Source organism: Leucoraja erinacea, chromosome 1 (assembly GCF_028641065.1).
Source record: "Leucoraja erinacea ecotype New England chromosome 1, Leri_hhj_1, whole genome shotgun sequence".
Classification (NCBI taxonomy): Eukaryota; Metazoa; Chordata; class Chondrichthyes; order Rajiformes; family Rajidae; genus Leucoraja; species Leucoraja erinaceus.
The window spans coordinates 159584879-159607293 of record NC_073377.1 but is presented as its reverse complement, the minus strand read 5'-3'; the positions used below and the strand labels follow the sequence as shown (position 1 = coordinate 159607293).

The 22415-nt window shown below is 40.7% G+C and overlaps 1 protein-coding gene across 1 annotated transcript in view; it reads left to right on the top strand.

The window, feature by feature from the left end:
- The window catches only part of lrba (LPS responsive beige-like anchor protein), a 661684-nt gene that overhangs the window by 169340 nt on the left and 469929 nt on the right, over window positions 1-22415 (top strand). The gene's annotated exons all lie outside the window — the stretch shown is intronic.

The window sequence follows — 22415 nt, the reverse complement described above, 5'->3', positions numbered from 1 at the left end:
ACTATTTCACTATTTTCATCTCTAATATTAATGTGTGTTAATGCAATGGAGAGTTTATACTATTTCAGGTATTTAGTTACCATGTAAAGGGTTTTTCCACTTGAGTGATAATAGTATCTTAAGTAGTGTGCAGTGTATTTTGTTCTACGAAGGTTTATAGTATTAAAAATAGATATAAATGTTTAACTTCAATCAATGTTTCACTTTGACATTCAAACAAAAGAAAAGGTGCTGTATGCCTCCAGCCAACCAGACAGCAGTTCAGCTTTTTATTTCAGTTGTAAGTTAGTATCGGGATGAAAATCGTACTGCACCTAATATGGGATTTGCAATACAAAAACGTTAATAATAAAGTTTCCATTATAATTCTCAGTTCAGATGTAACCTATGTTTGTTGATGCAATAAGTTTGGTTGTGGAGAGGGATGAGAGTTTTTCAAATGAACAATGATAGATTAAGTGAGTAGGCAGAAATGTAGCATATGGAGTGCAGTGTGGGGAATTGAGGTCATCCACTTTGGACACAAGAAAGATATGTCATAGTATTTTCTGAACTGAGAAGCTAGTAATTCAGGAAGACTTGAGAGATTTAGGAGTTCAAGTCCTGAAATCATTAAAACATGAAAAAAAAATTAAAGGGCTAATGCAGCCTTGGATCTTGTCTCAAGGGACTTGAATATGTTGTAGTGTAAATTATGTTACCTCTACATAAAGCTTTGATTAGATCAGTTAAGTTTAGAAATACAACACCAAAAGAAAGTGGTTAGCCTTTCTGGCTCAATTTTATATAATATTGGAAAGTAAATAGATGTTTTTGTTTTCATAAGGAATGGATACCATTGGAAATCAGATGGTTATGTTGAACAATTATCATGGTACCCAAGGTTTTAAGCTCAAAAGCACTGATATTCCTCATATATTCATGTAGGAAATAACTTTGGATTCATTGTATCTCTAGAAATCTGCTTTTGAGTGTTAAAAATATTTGAATATTTACTGAGATTAACAAAATTTTGTTTTTAAATTCTGTTTTTACAATTAGAACGGAGAATTGGTGGGGGGTTGGACTGAAGGCAAAGGGGGGAAAAAACAGAATTGGTGTGATGACAAAATAAATTAGGTGACCTCTGTACCAGGAGAAAGATTACATTGAAAATAAGGTCACAATTCATTAATATACAGCCTGCCCTTTCAAATAGTTGCCAAAATTGTATTTTCCTTCAAAATGTTCATCTTCACTTGCGTGGATTTAGTATCTTTTCTTTCTCTCCTTTGGTTTCTAAACTTTTCCACCTGAAAAGTTGCATCATACTTTGGCAATCTGCTGCACATTCTGTTACAATTATTAAATGTGGATCTTATCTTTAGTTATTTTAAATGATAAACATTGTAATAATGCTGGTCAGCCATCTTCTGCTAGCTCCCATCCTGCTCTGGACCATCTGGACGATAAGGACACAAATGCTAGACTGCTTATTCATTGACGACATAGGATTCAACACCATCACCCTTCCTTGGTCTTTTGCGGCAAAACAGTTAAGTCATAGCCAGAGTTGTAGCAACAGGATGAAAGATCTGTGCCTTGAAATAGATTGGGAATTTGTTATCCAGTTATGAAGACATTCCACGTTGGGTAGCCAGAAACAGAAACTTATATAGGCTGTATAGGCTGTAATGAACAAAAGTATAACTTGATTAATCCAAGACTATTATAATGGACACAGAGTTGGTATTTTTGCAGACATTTTCTTTAAAGGGTGAATCCTTGATACTATTGTTCTAAAAGCTAGCTAATTGACTGATATTTATATTAGAATAGAATTTTGACCAATTGTGGCTTCATGGAATTTTAGTAAAATTGAAGTCAGATGAAAAATGGAGTCACATTTGTTTGTGGTTGTTGGAGTCTAGTAACCTCAATTCTGAAGCAACAACACAGGAATTCCAGAGGGAAATGTTGCCCTCTTCTAAGTTGCTTCTTCAATTGACTTCCTTCTGTATGATTAGAAAACAGGCTGTCAGCACATTATGTCACATCTATTTGCAGTTTCTCAGCTAATAGAGTAGTTTATGTCTGCATTCAGCAATACCTGGAAAATATCCAGTCCCAGTTTCCAACATGAAGGATATGAATAAAATAAATTATAATTTTCTAATTGTTGGCCTGGTTGCTATTAGATAACTGCATGAATTGGGAATGATTAGATTTTGCATGATCTTGAATTAATTTATCCTCTTAATCATTGGTATGGTTAGGTTAATCTTTTTATTCTTGATCATCTGTTTGAAATTCTTACTTTGTAGAATTATTCAGAAAAAATTGAGATATAAAATCAAGTAGTTTAAATAAAAGTCTGATGTCAAGTAGCCTTAGGCTTGATTTCCAAGAGTTATTATAAATCAGGAAAACATGCAGTGCTGCTTTACATTAAAATACATGATTATTTCTGGGCAATGATTGAGATTGCCAGCTTTTTAAAAGTATAATAATAGGAGTAAGCAGATGAGGTTCATTTTCTTTAAAAGTTGTGGAAGATGTCGGAAACATTACAATGAAGGTACATGTACCAGTATCAACTAAATAATGAATATTTTTGTGATAACTTATTGTTCAAAATATCTTTAGCCTATAGAGGACTTATAAACATGAGACACAAAAGATTTTTAAACTTCATGAGTAGAAATTAACGATTTTAGATTTGCCTTTCATGACTGTACTATTACCCACCAAATTGAACTAATATTGCATAAAATTGTGGGAAATCGTCAATGAAGTCTGTGTGTGAGTGTTCCCCATGAAATGTCACTTTGGGAAATTTCCATTATTAAGTACAATGCCTGAAAAAGAACCTATTCCTTGAGAATGAAGATATCCTGGAACCAGTCGACCAAGGCTCAAGGGATGGAAAGCACTTGCATTTGCATCAGTCTAAAGAAAGGTCTCGACCCGAAACGTCGCTTATTCCTTTTCGCCCGAGATGCTGCCTCACCCGCTGAGGTTCTCCAGCATTTTTTGTCTACTTGCATTTGTATTCTTTGTTTCTTTCATGACCCCTGCTTCATTAATAATAGAACATTGAACAGTACAGCACAGGAACAGACACTTTGGCCCACAATATCTGTGCCAAACATGATGTCAAGACCAGTTGTTATCTGCCTGCATGTTACCATTTGCCTCCATTTGCTGCAAATCCATATGCATATCCAAAAGTGTGAAATGCACTTATTGAAAATGTTATGAAATATAATGACTGTTGTAATATAGGAAACATGGCAATCAATTTACTCACAGCAAAACACATAACACCATCATAATGACTAAATAATCAATTCTAGAGGAAGTATAAGGGATAAATATTAGTTACCGTACTGAATAATTACTTTTATATTGAAATTCCAACTCATACTGCCTGTTTTCAATCTCATCTGGGTGATAAGTAATACTCATGTTAATAAAAAGGAGTAATGATATAACTAACAATGAGAAAGAAAATTGATCAATTTATAGCAGTGGAAGTCAACGCATTTTGATTTCAAGGACGTAACATCAGTATAAACTAAATAATACAGTTTTAAAGTTGGGGAAAGCACAGAGAAAATTAGGGATATAATACTGCAGCCCAACAAAACACATTGACAAAGCAATTGCTATGATAAATGGTATCCCTGGTTATATAAAGAGAGGCATGGAGCACAAAGTGATAATTTTTTAAATCGCCTTTATGAAGCAGAGCCATGGAGTCGGAGAGTGACAAAGTGTGGAAACAGGCCCTTCAGCCCAACATGCCCACACCGGCCAACCATGTCCCAGCTACACGAGTCCCACTTGCTTGTGCTTGGTCCATATCCCTCCAAACCTGTTCTATCCATGTACCTGTCTAACTGTTTCTTAAATTATGGGATAGTCCCAGCCTTAACTACCTCCTCTGGCAGCTTGTTCCATACACCTACCACCCTTTGTGTGAAAAGGTTACCCCCCAGATTCTTATTAAATCTTTTCCCCTTCATCTTGAACCTATGTCCTCTAGTCCTCGATTCCTACTTTGGAGATCTGGAGGCAAGAGACTCTGTGCATCTACCCGATCTATTCCTATAATGATTTTGTATACCTCTATAAGATCACCCTTCATCCTCCTGTGCTCCAAGGAATAGAGACCCAGCCTACTCAACCTCTCCCTATAGCTCACACCGTCTAGTCCTGGCAACATCCTCGTAAATCTTTTCTGAACCCTTTCAAGCTTGACAATATCTTTCCTATAACATGGTGCCCTGAACCAAACACAATATTCTAAATGCGGTCTCACCAATGTCTTATCCAACAGCAACCTCCCAACTTCGATACTCAATACTCTGACTGATGAAGGCCAATGTGCTAAAAGCCTTTTTGTCTCCCTTACCTACCTGCGACTCGACTTTCAAGAAACCATGCTCCTGAACTCCTTGATCCCTCTGCTTTACATCACTCCCCAGAGGCCAACAATTTACAGTGTAGATCCTGCCCTTGTTAGACGTCCCAAAATGCAACACCTCACACTTCTTTGTCTTAAATTCCATCAACCATTCCTCAGCCCACATAGCCAATCGATCCAGATCCTGCTGCAATCTTTCACAACTATCTTCACTGTCTGCAAAACCACTCACTTTTGTATCATCAGCAAACAAACTTGTTCTCATCCAAATCATCGATGTAGATGACAAACAGTAACGGGCCCCAGCACCGAACCCTGAGGCACACCACTAGTCACAGGCCTCCATTCTGTGAAGCAACCTTCTACCATCACCCTCTGTTTCCTTCCGTGGAGGAATTTGCTATCCATTCAGCTATCTCTCCTTGGATTCCATGCGATCTAACCTTCCAGAGCAGCCTACCATACGGAACCTTGTCGAACGCCTTACTGAAATCCATGTACACAACATCTACAGCACTGCCCTCATCAACACGTCTTTAAAAAAAAACAATCAGATTTGTGAGACACGACCTCCCATGTACAAAACCATGCTGTCTATCCCTAATCAGCCCTTGCCCATCCAAATGCCTGTATAACCTATCCCTCAGAATAATCTCTAGTAACTTTCCAACTACAGATGTTACACTGTAGTTCCCAGCATTTCCCCTGCAGCACTTCTTGAAAAGAGGCACAACATTTGCCACCCTCCAGTCTTCCGGCACCTCTCCAGTATTTAAGGACGACTCGTACATTTCAACCAGGGCTCCCGCAATTTCCTCCCTAGTTTCCCGCAATGTCCTCGGATATATCTGATCAGGCCCTGGAGAGGGCCAGGCCATATTTCAGGAAAAATAAAGTGTTAGAAAGGGTGAAGGGTTAATTTACTGAAATGGCATCAAAAGCGTAAGGGAGAATAAAACATCTGAGGATGTTCAGGAAGAGAAATTTAGTATTGAACTGTTCAAAATTCTGAAATGTTTTGATATATATAGGGAGAAACTGTTTCCAGTGGTAGAAGAGTTGGTAATCTGATGATGCTGATTGAAGATGATTTGTAAAAGAACTGAAGATAATATAACGGCGAGCTATTATGTGCCGTAAGGTGTGTGCCCTCAGCTGTCGTGATTAAAGTGCGATGAAAGGGCGATGCAGTTGGTTAGTTGCCACGTGAGTGCTAGCCACTTGCTCCAGAGCTGTGCTGTTTCTTCTTTATGTTCCTCGATGCACTCTCCTATTGAGAGGCTGACTGACCAGCTCATCGATGTGGCTGAGTGCAGGTTAGAGGTTTTGCAGCTTGATGCCTTTAGAACAACCTTTGGCAGCTGGCGAGGGCCTGGCCCCAGCTGCCACTTAATTGTGGTTTTTGTGAAATTATTTTGGGAACCATCTAAAAATCAAGTTTTTACGGTAAGGTGATTAGAAGTGTGTACAAGCACATTTAAAAATTGTTAAAAACCATTTAATACACTGCAAAAGCTATGCTCTCCAAATAATCATTTTTTGCTATTCATTTGATTTGGGGCATTCACTATATTTTCAACATATTTCATCTGGCTCAACTTGCCAGCTTGGGCCTGGAAAATATACAGAAGTTTATGGTGTCAAAATAAAATCCATGAGGAGTCCAGTAGCGGCAGCAGCAGGACAGCAGCAGCCAGGACAGTTAGGACCTAGCCAGTACAAGCTTAGAACCTAGCCAGTGGCGTGAGTATCTGCATCAGTATTCATGTTAAGTTAGAAGATTGGGTCCAATAAACTTTTTTTTTTTTAAAAAGGCAAAAAATTGTAGGAGAAATACTTCCCTGGGGTACAGGAAAAGGAGGTGGAGGAGAGAATGGGGCTAATTGTTAAGTCTTTCTGAAAGAAGATTGTGCTAATAAATTGACTCAATGCTTGAGTAACTCAGCAGGCTAGGCAGCATCTCTGGGTGATGTTTCAGTCTGAAGAAGGGTCCCGACCCAAATCCTCACCAGTTCTCCAGAGATGCTGCCTGACCAGCACTTTTGTGTCTTTTTTTTTAATTGCAAACCAGCCTCTGCAGTTCCCTGTTTCTACATTATTAGATTGATCACCGGTTTCTATTTTATTGGTCCAGCCCACCCTACAAAAATTAAAATCATTGTACCTTGCTGCGTAACAGCTGTTGTTTGCTGAACCCCAGTAGGATTGTCTAGATTATTCATCCAGAGTTGAGAAGGCAGTGGTGGCCAGGAAGGGATATCTGTGGAAGGTGCAGAGATATGATAAAGTAAGTGACAGTTGGGAAGGTATAAGTGCTTGCTGGTGGCATCGTAATGGTGGAGTAAGAATAGCAGTATCCTAAATATAGATGTAGAAGACATTGTGGAGATGGCAGCCCTAAGACTGAAAGAAAATTAAATACTTTAAAAAGCCATAATATGAGAAAAAATGATAGGTATATGGGCCGGGATCATTGAGATTGCTCACTAGCAGTTAGTTATAGAGGAACATAGCACAAACAAACCCGTTAGCCTAATATGTCCAGGACACCGTCAAGTACCAATTTTTATTATAGTAATTGACCGGCACTTGCTTCATATCTACCTTTGTGTTGGCCATTCAAGTGCTTGCCTGAATACCTACGAGTGTACCCGTCTCAATTATGGCGTGGTAATGTCGCAATGTACTACAATGTGAGCAGTGCAAAGGAAATATGTGCCTTTTGCCAAACCATTGGCATTCCAGTTAACCCAGATGTCCACCGCGTTGGTCAGCTTCCGTGGACCTTGAAATCGCCAAGTATTTGTAAGTTCATAAGTTCTAGGAGAAGAATTAGGCCATTTGGCCTATCAAGTCTACTCTGTCATTCAATCATGGCTGATCTATCTCCCTCTCAACCTCATTCTGTCTTTGCCCCATAACCCCTGACCCCCTTACTAATCAAGAATCTGTCAATCTCTGCCTTAAAAATCTCCATTGACTTGTCCACAGATTCACCACCCTCCGACTAAAGAAATTTAGTCTCATCTACTTGTTAAAGGTGCATCTTTTTATTCTGAGGCTACAGCCCTAGGCTATTTTCTTTGGCCCTAGCCTTCAACTAGTGGAAACATTCTCTCCACATCCACTCTATCCAGGACTTTCACTATTCGGTAGGTTTCAATGAGATATCCCTTCATCCTAAATTTCAGCAAGTACAGGCCCAGTGCCGTCAAACGCTCATCATATGTTAACCCGCTCATTCCACAGATCTTGAGGCTGCTAAAGGTGATGAAAGCTCTTGGTATCAGAGGGAAAATACCAACATGGATAGCAGGTTGGCTGGATGGCAGAAGGCAAAGAGTGGCAATAAAGGAGGCTTTTGCTGGTTGGCTGCCAGTGACTAGCGATGTTCTGTAAGGGTCGGTGCTTGTAAACCTCTTCTGGACCCTCTCCAACACCAGTGCGTTGCCATCCTTCCTCAGATATGGGGCCCAAAACGGCTCATAATACTTCAAATCCGGTCTTACCGGTGTCTTTTAAAGCCTCAGCATTACATCACTGTTTTTGTATTGTAGCCTCTCGAAGTAAATGCGAGCATTGCATTTGCCTTCCTTACTACCGATTCGACTTTCAAATTAACATTTTGGGAATCCTGCACCAGCACTCCCAAGTCCCTTTGCACCTCAGATTTCTGAATTATCTCTCCATTTAGAAAAAAGTCCACATCCTTATTCCTACTACCAAAATGCATGACTCCACACTTTGCTACGCTGCATTCCATCTGTCACTTCACATCCCACTCTCCCAACCTGCTCAAGTCCTTCTGCAAAGTCCCTGCTTTCTCTACACTATCTGTCCCTCCACCTATCTTCGTATCATCTGCGAACTTGGCCACGAAGCCTTCAATTCCATCATTCAATTCAATGTTATACACTGCGAAGAGTAGCGGTCCCAGCACCGACCCCTACATAATATCGCTAGTCACTGGCAACCAACCAGCAAAAGCCCCCTTTATTGCCGCTCTTTGCCTTCTGCCATCCAGCCAACCTGCTATCCATGCTGGTATTTTCCTTCTAATAACATGAGCTTTCATCATCTGTGGAATTCTCTGCCACAGAAGGTAGTTGAGGCCAGTTCATTGGCTATATTTAAGAGGGAGTTAGATGTGGCCCTGGTGGCTAAAGGGATCAGGGGGTATGGAGAGAAGGCAGGTACAGGATACTGAGTTGGATGATCAGCCATGATCATATTGAATGGCGGTGCAGGCTCGAAGGGCCGAATGGCCTACTCCTGCACCTATTTTCTCTGTTTCTATCACCTTCAGCAGCCTCATATGCGGCACCTTATCAAAGGCCTTCTGAAAATCCAGTTAAACCACATCCACTCACTCTCCTTTGCCTATCCTGTTATTTACTTCCTCAGATAATTCCAGCGGGGTCGTCAGGCAATATCTCCCGTTCACAAAACCATGTTGACTACAGCCTATTTTATCGTGTGCTTCTAAGTACTCAGAAACCTCATCTTTTATTCTGTACTATAAAATCTTACCAATCGATGAAGTCAGGCTAATGGTTTCCTCTCTTCTGCCTCGCTCCCTTCTTGAGCAAGATAGTGTTGTAATGGAGAATAATGTCTGGCACATGTGACATATGCTATTTTTGGAGTACCGTGGGTCTTGAATGGCCTCACCTCTGCCTGAGCAAATTTCTCTAGCCCAGGTTCTTTGGCCTTCTCGGTCCTCTCCCCGTTTCCCTCTTCTGCCCACTCTCCCTCTTCCGCCCCTCTCTCTGACCACTACACCCTCCCCTCTCCTCTCCTCACTCAACATTTTAACCTTCAAGAACCTTTTTTGTCTGCCCAATATTTTTGACACAAGGACTGCACCTCTCAGATATAGGTTACTTAATCTTTATTCTTCAGGGTCTGTCAGAATCACTCATGTACCCTGTGAAGTGGTAATGCTGTTTATTTGTCACAGAAACATAAAATATAGGAGCGGGAGTCAAACATCCAGCTCTTTGCACCTACTCCTACATTCAACAAGATGATTTCTTGTACACTTCAGTACCTTGTTACTTCTGCTGTCTCATTTTTCTTAGTTTCCGAGTCATTTATTGTTGAGGTCTTACAAGATTTGTGTGGTTCCATCTAACTTTGGCCATATACCACACTTATTCACTCACTCCTACCAATTTCTTTATAAAACCGGGCAGTTTGTGGACAAGCTAAAATTTGGAAATGATTCCCCAAATCCTCCATTTGTGTTTCTCTCCAATTCTTTATCTATAATTAGTTCATTATATTGGTGTTTAGTTAGGATAATGAGAGATAGTTGTAAGTCCACAAAAGATAGTTGATGAGTTGTAATCGGAGTATCCGACCCATTTTGTGGATCTTCAAGACATGATGCTCCCACAAAATGATTGTCAACATTGATGTTTTGTTGTGTTTATAATTTCAACAGAGGCTCTGGGCAGTACAATGGTGCAGCAGGTAGAGCTGCTGCCTCACAGCGCCAGAGACCTGGGTTCAATCCTGACTACGGATGCTGTCTGTGTGGAGTTTGTATGTCCTCTTTGGGACCTCATGGGATTTCTCCTGGGTGTTCCTGTTGAGTTAGTTTAGTTAGTTTATTATTGTCACATGTACCAAGGTACAGTGAAAAACTTTTTGATGCATGCTATTCAGTCAAAGAGAAGACTAAATATTTGCAATCGAGGCGTCCACAATGTGTAGACAAAGGGTACAACATTTAGTGCAAGATAAAGTCTGATTAAATATAGTTTAAAGGTCTCCTTTTAAGTGTGAGGACCGTTCAGTTGCCTGATAAACAGCTGGGAAGAAATTGTGCCTAAATCTGGAGGTATGCATTTTCAAACCTCTACCTATGGCCAGAAAGGAGAAGAGGAGTGACCAGGGTGAGGTTGGTACTTGATTATGCTATTGGCAATGCCGAGGTAGTATGAGGTAGATGGAGTCAAAGGAGGGGAGGTTGGTTTGCCTGATGGTTTGGGGTACGTCCACAACTCGGCTATTTCTTCCAGGGTTGGATGGAGCTGTTCCCAAACAATGCTGTGATGCATCATGATAAATTGCTTTCTGTGGTGCATTTATAGTGGTTGGTGATGGCTGTTGGGGATCTGCTGAACTTCCGAAGCCTTCTAACGAAGTTGAGGTGTTGGTGTGCTTTCCTGGCTCTAGCTTCGATGTGCCTGTTCCAGGACAAACTGCTGGTGATATTTATTCTTAAGTACTTGAAGCTTTCAACCATCTCTACTTTGGCACCATCACTGTATACCAGGGTGTGTGTATTGCTTTGCTTCCTGAAGTCAATCACAATCTCCCTTGTCTTGCTGACATTGCGAGGTTGTTGTGTTGGCAGCAGATTACAAGGTTCTCAATCTCCTTCCTGTACTCCATTTTCTCATCCATCTGCAGGCTGAGACCCATAATGCCACTGCTGCCAGAATGCTCACCGCCAATGCTCGCCGCTCACAGAAAGGGGCACCACCAGCCCTCCTCGTCTCCCTGACCATTAACAGAATGAGCCTACTGTCTCCAGGCTTTGCCACATCCCCAACTACATGTAGACGTGGCCCGCTGGCACCACTGCCAACCCTCTGCTTCCTTGGCCTCTCCTAGGCTGGGTCTACAGGCCTTCACTGCCTCCCCGGCAGCTCCCCTCTCCTTACCCACTCCAATCCCAACCCCTCTGATTGCACAGCCCTCCACTCACACAGCAACAATCCGAACATTGTTATTATGTTCATGTGATAGGAGCAGAATTAGGCCATTCGGCCCATCAAGTCTACTCTGCCATTCAATCATGGCTGATCTATCTTTCCCTCTTAATCCCATTCTCCTGCCTTCTCCCCATAACCGCTGGCACGTGCTAATCAAGAATCTATCTCTGCCATAAAAAAATACCCATTGACGACATCCACAACCTTCTGTAGCAATTAATTCCACAGATTCACCACCCTTTGACTAAAGAAATTCCTCCTCATTTCCTTCCCAAAGGAGCGTTCTTTAATTCTGAGGCTGACCTAGACTCTCCCCACAAGTGGAAACATCATCTCCACATCCACTCTATCCAGGCCTTTCACTATTCACTACCCTCTCCAGAGGCAACACATCCTTCCTCAGATATGGGCCCAAAATTGCTCTCTACGCCAAATGCGGTCTGATCAACGCCTTATAGAGCCTCAACATTACATCCTTATTTTTGTATTCTAGTCCACTTGAAATAAATGCGAGCCTCTTAAACCCACAATACAATACAATACAATTTATTTGTCATTTGAACCCCATTGAGGTTCAAACAAAGTGTTGTTTCTGCAGTCATACACACAAGAAAGAACCAAGACACAACACAATTTACACGAACATCCATCACAGCGCATCTCCTCCTCGCTGTGATGGAAGGCAAAAACTTATTTCTCCCCTGCACTCCCCATTCCCCTCCCGATGTCAGAGTCAAAGCCCCCGGCGGGCGATGGTAATTGTCCCGCGGCCATTAATGCCGCGCCGGGTGATGCAAGGCCGCGCTCCGGGTCTTGTTGTTGGAGCCCCCGGCGTGTGCTAGCAAAGTCACGCAACCATTCCAAGCCGCGCGGGGCGATGATGTAAGGCCCCGCTCCAGGTACTCTTCAACCCCGCAACTCGGGCGGGTGAAGTCGCCGTTGCGGAAGCCCCGAAAAGCGGTCTCCCAGCAGGGACCCGCGGGCTCCCGGTGTTACTGTCTACCAGACCTGCGGTAAGCCTCCGAATCTCCGGGGTCAGGTCGCAGCCGAGCGCCACCACAGCTCCACCCGCTCCGAACTCGGCCAGCTCCACGATGGTGAGTAGGTCCGCAGCTCCGCGACTGGAGCCCCAGGTCGTTCCTGCTGGAGGCCGCTCCACGGTGCTAGGCCCCAACGACAACGGAGACCCGACAGAGAAAAGGTCGGGTTCTCCGTGCAGGGGATAGATTTTAAAAGTTTCCCCCCCCCCACACCCACACCCCCACACACACATACCCACACACATACACAAAAAATAAAAATAAAAACTACATTCAAACGAGACAAAAAATAATAAAAAGACAGACGGACTGCAGAGGCCGCTTGCGACGTGCGTCACGCCGCCCACCGTAAATGGGTGGTGTAGAGATGGTTATAACAGTTACTCCCACTGACGAGGGAGTAACTGTTGTAGTCTGGCAGGCTGACCTCTACCCAAACAATTTCGATCTACCTACACTCTTCTCTTGTCGTCACACGCAACAACTCTCACTTTCTCCGTGTTAAAGGTGTAGCCATGGACACTCGCATGGATCACAGCTATGCCTGCCTTTTTGTCAGTTACGTCGAACAGTTCTTGTTCCAGGCGTAAACTGGCACCATCCCCCAACTCTTTCTCTGCTATTTCAACTACTGCATCAGGCCTGCCTTCTGCACACTTGCAGAACTCTTTGATTTCATTAACCTTATCACTAACTTCCATCCTGCCCTCAAATTCACTTGGACAATCTCTGACACCTCTATTTTAATCTCTCTGTCTCCATCATTGGAGACAGACTATCGGCTGATGTCTACTACGAACCTACTGACTCCCGCAGTTATCTGCACCACCCTTCCACTCCTCCTCTTAGCAAAGATGCTATCCCCTAATCTAATTTTCTCAGTCTCTGCCACATTTGCTCTCAAGATGCTGCTTACTGAGATTTCCTCGTTCTTTAGTAAAGTGTTTTAATCCATTTGTCTCACACCTTCTGTCTTTTCAATTCTAGCCTCATCCAACCATCTGCCTGTCACCCCCCCACACACCCCCCCAACCTTACCTGTGTCAACGTATTGCCTGCCAAGCTTTGTTCTGCCCTTTTTTGGCGTTCTTCTCCCTCCCCACCACCCCCACCATACAATCAGACTGAAGAAGGGTCTTGTCCCGAAACGCCACCTATCCATGTTTACCATTAATGCTGCCTGACCCACTGATTTCATGCAGCGCTTTTTTTTTTCTCACATTGTGAATTGTGAGCACACCCAAGACTCTACAATATGAAATATTTTTAACTAACCTTTCCATGTTGTTCTCAACCGCACCATGTGAAACATCTAGTTACTTTAACCAACCCTTATGGTGTTCAGCTATTCTGCAAATTTCATGGGTATTTGAGGAAGAAGAGGAATGAGAAACTAGGGGAAGCAATAAGGAAGGCCTTGATGAATGTATAAAAATGTGCTGCTCTTCCCCATGGCTCCTTGGGTGTGGCGGTGGCCCCTTCAGCCTGTCTGTCTTTTTTTATTTTTTGTTCAGTTAAATGTAGTTGTTCGTGTTTTTTTAATAGTGTTTTTAACTGTATATGTGGGGGGCAGGGGGGGGGAGGGGGAAACTTTAAAAAATCTCTTCCCGGCACTGGAGACCCAACCTTTTTCTTGTCGGGTCTCTGTTGTCGTTTGGGCCTAGCACCGTGGAACGGCCTCCAGCTGGAACGACCTGGATATTCACTGTGATGGATGTTTGTGTAACTTGAATTGTGTGTGTGTCTTGTAGGAATTGTCTTTGTTTGTATGGCTGTGGAAACTAAGTTTCGTTTGAGCCTCACCGAGGTTCAAATGACGTAATAAATATTCAATTCAATATTCCTCCATCTCCATCTCCACCGGCTCTTACACCAGGCTGCCAGGCAATTTGTTCCAATTGACCCTGCACCATTCCTTTTCCCACACTGCTTTGTTTCTCCCCTCCCAGCACTTCGTTAGTTCCATTGTGTGCTCGTGGCAAGAGTAACTTTTTATCTTCCTTCACCTGTATTCAGCCTTTTATACATTTGACCACCTCATTCTCCTCAAGCCTCTCTACTCTTCGTCTGTTAGATCAAGAGTCGTCAAGAGTGTTTTATTGTCATATCTCCAAGTTGGACAATGAAATTCTTACTTGCTGCAGCACAACATAATATGTAAACATAGTACATAACGGGAGAAAAAAAGTTCAGTGTGTGTATATACACATGCACACATACTCAATAAATAAACAAATATAGTGCAATAATAATAATAATAGTCTGTTGTAGTTCAGAGCTTATTTGTTGTTGTGTTTATTAGCCTGATGGCCGTAGGGAAGAAGCTGTTCCTGAAACTGGCACATTTGCTCTCAAGATGAAACACGGTTCATTGAACTGCATGGGCCTGGTTCCATTTAACCAGATGGTTCTCCCACATCAACACAACATTTAATTTTCAAGTTTTCAACTTCCACAAATTACAGCCTCCTAACTTATCCAATTGCGTAAGTCTTCAAGATCACAGTAAACCTCAATTTCTGGCTCTTTGTTTATATCCAGAATCAATTCTTCCAATGTTGGCTTCCTACTAGTCAAGGCCATGAATTTTAGAATTGCATCCTCTTTGCTCTCTACATCTTTTAGGTTCTCCTTTAAACCCATGTTTTCGACCAAGCTTCAGGCTATTGTTTCTAAAATCTGGAATAAGGTTCTAATATAAATCCTGTGAAGTGCATTGGAACCTTTTATTCCATAAATATATCATTGTTCTCTGCTTTCTTAATCTTTCTCCTCACAATTCATTTCTCTCCCCTCTCACAATTTCCTCTGATATGATCTCCAGGTGGCTGCAGCAGTACAATTTCAAAAAGAAAATCCTGTGTTTTATTAAGTGAATGTATCTCCAGGGTTCTTTTTATATTTTACGAATTGAGATTAGAGAATTAATCTCTTTTTTAATAAACTGTTGATTTTTGCTTCCTATAAACACTGCACACACACAAACATACACACATCCCTTGTGGCTTGCCCTGACAAAGAGGTACACCAAATAATTCTGTTGCCTCGCATTTTGACAATGGGCTCAATCTTGACCTCTGGTGCTGTCTATGTGTAATTTGTAAGTTTTCTGTATGGCCACATGGGTTTCCATTGATTGCTTTGGCTTCCTCCAACTTCCCAATGACTGGTGGATTAAGTGACAACTGTGGTTTCTCCTAGTGTTGGTGGGTGTTAGGAATATTGAGGGAATTGGATAAGTGAGGGGGAATAGAAGGGAAGTAAGTGGGGGAATGTAGTTGTTGAGAAGTAACATTGCCTGAGTGGGCAAATAACTTCCTCTATATCTTGAAGTAAATATGATAAATCTTGGTCTCTTCATTGTGCCGCTCATGCTGAATTCCAAGAGAAGGCTTCTTAGCTCACCATGTCTGGAAGCACTTTATTTGAGCACAGACATTTAATTGTACATAGTACTTAAGCACCAGCCAAATCATGTATTGAAGTATAGGAAATGCATATAATTGTACCTGCAACAGACCCAAAATTTGTTTATGCTCCTTTTAAAACATGCTTTCATTCCCATTAATGTATTCAACGATGCAATGCTGAGAGGGCATTGACTGAGAAATAGTGCTGTCAGAGCTGCATTTACATTTCTAGTGTCATAATACACATCCATCTGAGGATCAGGTGCCGGTTTACTGCATGCACATGCAACTTTTCTAAGATTCATCTGATACATTCTCAGTCAGAGGAATCCATGTACTCAATCTATTTTATAGCATTAAAGACGGTTTAGTTTCTAAAATGAAAGAAATCTGCATACAGCACTGGCCACATTTTCTTCTGCCTTTTTATAGTAAAGGAGAAAGCTGTATTTGCTTGAATTCTGAAACAAAAAGTAGTATGAGATTTGTGGAGAGACATTTTACATTGTCAGTCTTCAGAAAGATCAATTCAATTGCGTTTGTTATCATAGATATCTAGATGTTAAGAGGGAGCCAAATCACGATACTGAATGTGCAGTTAATTTCATTTGTCATCTTTATTGAAAGCAAAACATCTAATACAGGCACACCACCGATTTTCCTGCAACTGATGCCCCTGCACCTCCTTTAATTCGGGCAAAATTACAAGAGCACACTTGCGATTCACTGGGCAACCACATATGGCATTGCATGTGGTGTGCTCTTAGGATGTGACTCCATCCCGAAAGAGCTAATTGTTTACACTTCTAATTGTTGGTCATGATCCCTAGGGTTTGTGCAATTCTTAGCTTATTTTGCTTACATTTAACCCTAGCTATGACTTCTAAACAAGGTCCAAGTGACTGTCGCGATGTCAAGCGTAAGCATGTCCATATCGAACAAGACAAAGTAAAGATGTTGAAACATCTCGATCGTGGTGTTTCCATGCAGAAACTGTTTGATGCATATGGTATTGCTTCATCAACGGTTTACGATATAAAGAAGCAAAGAGACAAAATAATGACTTTTTTTTTGCAGACAGTGATTACAAGAAGCAAATGAAGCAAACCTATGAAAGAAGATAAGAGTGTTGAGCATGATTGAGTGATGATGGAATGTTTTAGACAACATTGGAGTGATCGAGTGGACTTGTCGGGTAGCATGTTAATAGAACAGGCTGCTAAATTGGTCCATAAAGAACTTAAATACGAACATTAGTGTGACTAGTGAAGGATGGCTTCAAATGTTTAAGAAGTATCGTGAAATTAAAATGTGTAAAGTGTGGTGAAAAACTGCAAACCACGAAAAAGCTGTCGAGTGTGTGGATGAATTTGCTAAGCTCGTAGCTGATGAGCACTTCAGTCGTGAGCAAGTGTATAATGTGTATGAGACTGCGTTATATTGATGATGCACACTGCCAGTGGAAGACAAAAGGATTCAAGCAATCTAAGGATAGAGTTACCATCTTAGGGTGCTCAAATGCAGCAGCCACACACAGATATATGTTTTTAAATGCCGTATTAAAATCCAAGTCGGCAACATCCACTGCCCTTCCCTCATCGATCACCTTTGTTATCTTCTCAAAAGCTCAGTCAAGTACCTAAAACATGCCCTTCCCTGGACAAAGCCATGCTGACAGTCCCTAATTAGCCTATTCTCTTCCAAATGCGAGGAAATCCTATCCTGAAAAATTGTCTCCAATATCTTCCCTAAAGCCGACATGAGGCTGGCTCACTGTTATATAATTTCTTGGATTATCTTTACTTCTCTTTTTAAACAAACATTGGCTACTCCTCTGGGACCTCACCTTTGGTTGGAGAAGAAACAAAAGCCACTGCAATCTTTTCTCTTGCCTTTTGCAATAACTCCAGACCTTTGGGATTTATCCACCTTAATGCTCTTCGAAAGCCCAATGCCCACTCCTACTTCATCTTTAACCTCCCTGTGTGATTTCACCTTTCTAAATGTTACATGTGCTTCCTTTTCCATTTTGACTAAATTTGCAACCTCGCTGGTCATCCAAGGTTCCTGAACTTTGATCAACTTTTAAGCGACTCCTGCATGTCAGATGTGGACCAACCCAATAACAGCTGTTCCCAATTTGCTCTCCGCAGCCCCCGGCTAACAACGTTGTAATCTGCTTTACCCCAATTTAATACCTACCCCCAAGGTTCAGACTGATCCTTATTCATAAAACTATCTTGAAACCTATGAAGTAATGATCACTGTTTTCAAAATAATCTTCCATAGAAACACCAGTTATTTAGCCAGGTTCATTTTGCCGTACAAGGTCCAGTATGGTCCCTCCTCGAGTTGGATTATCCACGTATTGTTTCAAAAATCCAAAACAATATTGTTCCAAACACTGGTCCATTTGCTTTATGCAGGATACTCCTCATATTGAAATCTCCATACCATCAGTTTCACCATATTAGATATAGATATAGATATGCCATTTATTGTCACTATACATGTACAGTGAAAAGCTGAAACCTAAAACTGCTCGTACCCAGTCCCTAATTAGCCTAGTGCATACATACAAAAATTTCTCACAAAAAAAACAAGGCTGGCTCACTGTTATATAAAAAAAACAAAAACTCAGAAGGGAGATGGGTGGGACCTCACCTTTGGTTGGAGGGCAATCTTTTCTCTTGGGGGGGATTTATAGGTGAAGCACAAACTTCATTCTGCGGCGCTACATTCATATATACATATATACAGATGGAAGTCCGTGTTGGGCGGTGTAGTCAGTGCATGTGTGAATTTGAATTTATAGTAGATATAATTCTCGGAAAGCAACTATTCCTGAGTCTGTTTGTCCTGGATTTGATGCACCTATAGCGCCTTCCAGAGGGCAGCAGGTCGAACAGTCCAAACGCATATTCCTTAACCTCCCCCAAACTGTCAACTGTTCTTGATGTTGGCAAGAATTTTGCCATGTTCAACTCGGAAAGAATACATTCTAGTTAGCGTGTTGACCTTCACTTTGCAAATCCTATTTCGAGTCTGAGATATGCCGGGACAAATTTATTAAAATCAGCTTTATTATTATGAATGGGAAAACAAGATTTAAAATGCTTCTCCAAACTATTATGGGACAATCTACATCTGCAGCCATCTTCTGCCATGTGGGAACTCTGTTTGCGGCCACACTTTCAACTTGCAAATGGTTCAGTCTGTGAACAGTTATCAGGATTGGATTCTTCCCATATCCCAGGAAAACCCATAATCATAGTCTGAAGAAGGGTTTCGACCCGAAACGTTGCCTATTTCCTTCGCTCCATAGATGCTGCCTCACCTGCTGAGTTTCTGCAGCATTTTTGTCTACCTTTGATTTTCCAGCATCTGCAATTCCTTCTGAAACAGGACCCATAATCAGTCAGTTGAAGAAACCGTTACGGGGAAATTTCAAATTGCAGTTTACCCCTAAAGTAGCAAGAGATTGGCATATTAGAGATTTGATTGTAATAGAGTTCTAGAAATAATACTCATCTCTAAAATGTCAGACTCAGTTCAAATTATCATTCTCATCTGAAGTTTAACCTCAGTATATTGAACGAGTGAGTGAAATAATTGATAATGGATCTCTGTATTTGTACCCCCAGTGCAGAGCAAAAACATATTGACGATTACCAAGGACTGGATTAACGATTGTCATTGTATCTAAATTTGCTACTAGCTTTCACATTGCTGAACCAAACATAATCATGAAACTTCCCGGTATTCTGGTTGACATGAAAAAAAAATGCTTGAATTAAAATTATAACTCGCCATGCGTGGTAGTAAAAATTGTATGTGATAATTACTCTACCAGAGCAGAACTGGGCATCTCCTGCATTTATCAACATGAATTTATTTTCCTTCACTATTGATATGACTGGCAAACATTCTGCTTTGCAGGTACACATGCTGCAACATTTCTCTCCTTAGTTGTTTTATGTATTATACCATTTAATTCTTTTTGAGCATGCTCACTGCTTCATATGATCTCGTGTCATTACAATCTTATTGATTCACAATGTCCTGCTTCCATCATAAGCACTGTTACAATCAGTTGTTTATTCTCATCTATGTTTTATTGTACTCCCTATTGACTTGCTTAAAATATGTTTAAGTATATTCTAGTCTTGATTATAGTATGTACATAAAACAGTAACCTGTTAGGTCTTTCTATAGATGTTGACTGGCCTAGTGCTTATAGTGTTTTTTGTTTTCATTTGATTTCGAGCCTCTGTAATTTTTTTCTTTATTTTAATTCATTTTGATTTCCTTTGTCATTCATTTGTGTGTAATTTTTTAAATGAATATGACAATAATTAGCGCTTTTTAATGGTTCTAATGGCTGCATGTTTTTTTCCCCTGGAGCAATCTATAATGAGCAGGCATCTTTTTTTCCAGTTCGAGTTGAGATTCCCTATTGACTTGACTTCAGACCTCTCGGGGCAGCAATTGCCATTTGTCTTCAGGGCTAGAGTTGCCAAACAGACAGACCATGGACTAATAGAACACACTTACACAGACTCAAGATTGGAGAGGCTTTAATGGTCATCTGTTGTAAGCATGTACCTAGTAGCAAGAGGGAGCCACTTTTATCACCCACAGTGAAAATCAAATTGATCACAAAGCACTTGACTGACCTAAAATCTGTCAATTCAACTTAATTCAGAATCATTTTTACAAAATACCAAGGGATCATTTCGTGGAAGGGTTCGTTTGTGCTAAATTTGTTTGTATTATCAGTAGTTAAAATAATCACCAGTTGTAGATTCTGTAAATAAAACTTTACCAACTTTCAAGAATATGATTTGGTGAATGATTATTTCTGAATGTGACACTACACGCTACTTTTTATCTAAAACTGTAATCTTTAACCTATCCGTGTGGATATTTTTGTGACTATTTCAATCTCCTTTGACTACAAGCATGACAATTTGGGTTGAGGATCTGTACCCCACGGTAATTGAGTTAACACCCCATGCAGAGGCTGTGATAGAATTAAGTTTTGATAGCTGCTGCAGAATCAACTGTACTTGAAGGGGACAGTATGCTGATGCGATGCTCATTCACTCATTTCCTCTCCAAAATTTGTTCTTTTAAAACGTAATGAGGCATTTTCATGCTGATTAGCATGTTTTCATGGTGTAAATTGCATTTTCTATTGGGAAACAATGGAGCAACTGGGGTTAATTGTTTCTGCAACACAGGAACAAAATATTTAGTTTTATTTGCAATAAAATGAATTGAAACATTTTTTCAAACTGTTATGTGCTTTTACTTTCTAGAAATGTATAAATGCACCTAAAATGATTTCACTAAAAATTCTGAGTCCACTTGCAGAAGTGTTCCATATATATGATTTGTGTCCATTAAAATACACAAACCATGGGTAAAACTTTTCAGCCAATTCCATTTGATTCAAACTAGTGTTTTTTTTTGTCTGGCGCCGATGAGAAAGGAAAACTGAACGCATAAACATACCATTAATGTTGGCTGATGCAAGACTATTTAAGTAAAATACAAATGTATTTAAGAAAAATACGTTTATGTAATTTATTTTCTACAACTTGCACTGTAAATGAGTTGAATGATGGAATATTCTAATTGACTGACATTTAAGTAACATGCTTGCATTCATGGGATTAAATTAAGTTAATCCTGTGTGACATTGCTCAATGTCCTCCTGCTCGGTCATGTTTGTTTGCCTGTCATCATCTGGTCTGGTTCTTTTTCCGCCCTGATCAGTCTATTTTTCCCATGTTTTGTATGCTCAATTTTCTCTTCTCCCAATACAAAAATTAACATCTTTCTTTGCCCACTCCCTCCAATTTCTTGCTCCCATCTGTCTCTCTAGTGATCTCTGGGCCTTGCTCTGCCTGCTGTGGTTCTGCAATAACTGATTTTGCAGTCTGTCTCTCCGTGATCTCTTTGTATGAAACCTTCTGCCCCATCTGTCTCCACAATCTTTTAACTTGTTCTCATATTGCACATCCTTTGCTATTCCTGAACATGTTTCACTCTCCGCCATCATATCCTGTCCCCTGTTTTATGCCCACTGACCTACTCATTCATTGAAATATTATGTACATAATCTACTGGATTGAAGAAATAAAAGTGATGCATTCATTCTTTCATTCTTGGAACTAAGCAATTAGAATAAGGTGCTTCCCTAATAACAAATGGAAAATTGTACTATAGAAGCAACTTTTTACAGAGGAATTTCTGTTATATTTCTCCACAGTCTACCAATCAGGAAATTATGGTGAAAATAATGTTGATTGTCTTGTTCCCAGCTCAGTGTTAGAAATAACAGCTTGTACCTGAAATAGCACCCATAACTTAGTGATTTGAAAATTCAGGAGAATTACTGAACATAATTTGATGCTCTACCCATGGGATCAGTCCCTCTTTATTTTCGTGTATCTTCACAACTTATTCTCTTTAACTTGCCCAGCAAGTACCCATTTTAATGTTTTTGCTGCTAAAGATTGATAAATTAATCTCACCATATCTTTGCAATCTGCAAGGAAACCTGGGCAAAACCTGTATGGCTGTAGGAATATTGTAGCACTTCACACGGACAGCATCTGAGGTGATGATTGTACTCAGGTCCATATAGGTGTGAGGCAGCAACTGGACCACTGCCATGATGGGTGACGCACGACTTGGTGTGATGTAAGATATTAGCACCAGAGTTCTGGGTGACATCAAGTAAGTAAATTTACAGATGACACCAAAATTGGTGATATAGTGGGCAGATGAAGAACATGCATGTTTAAAACAAGATCTAGATCAA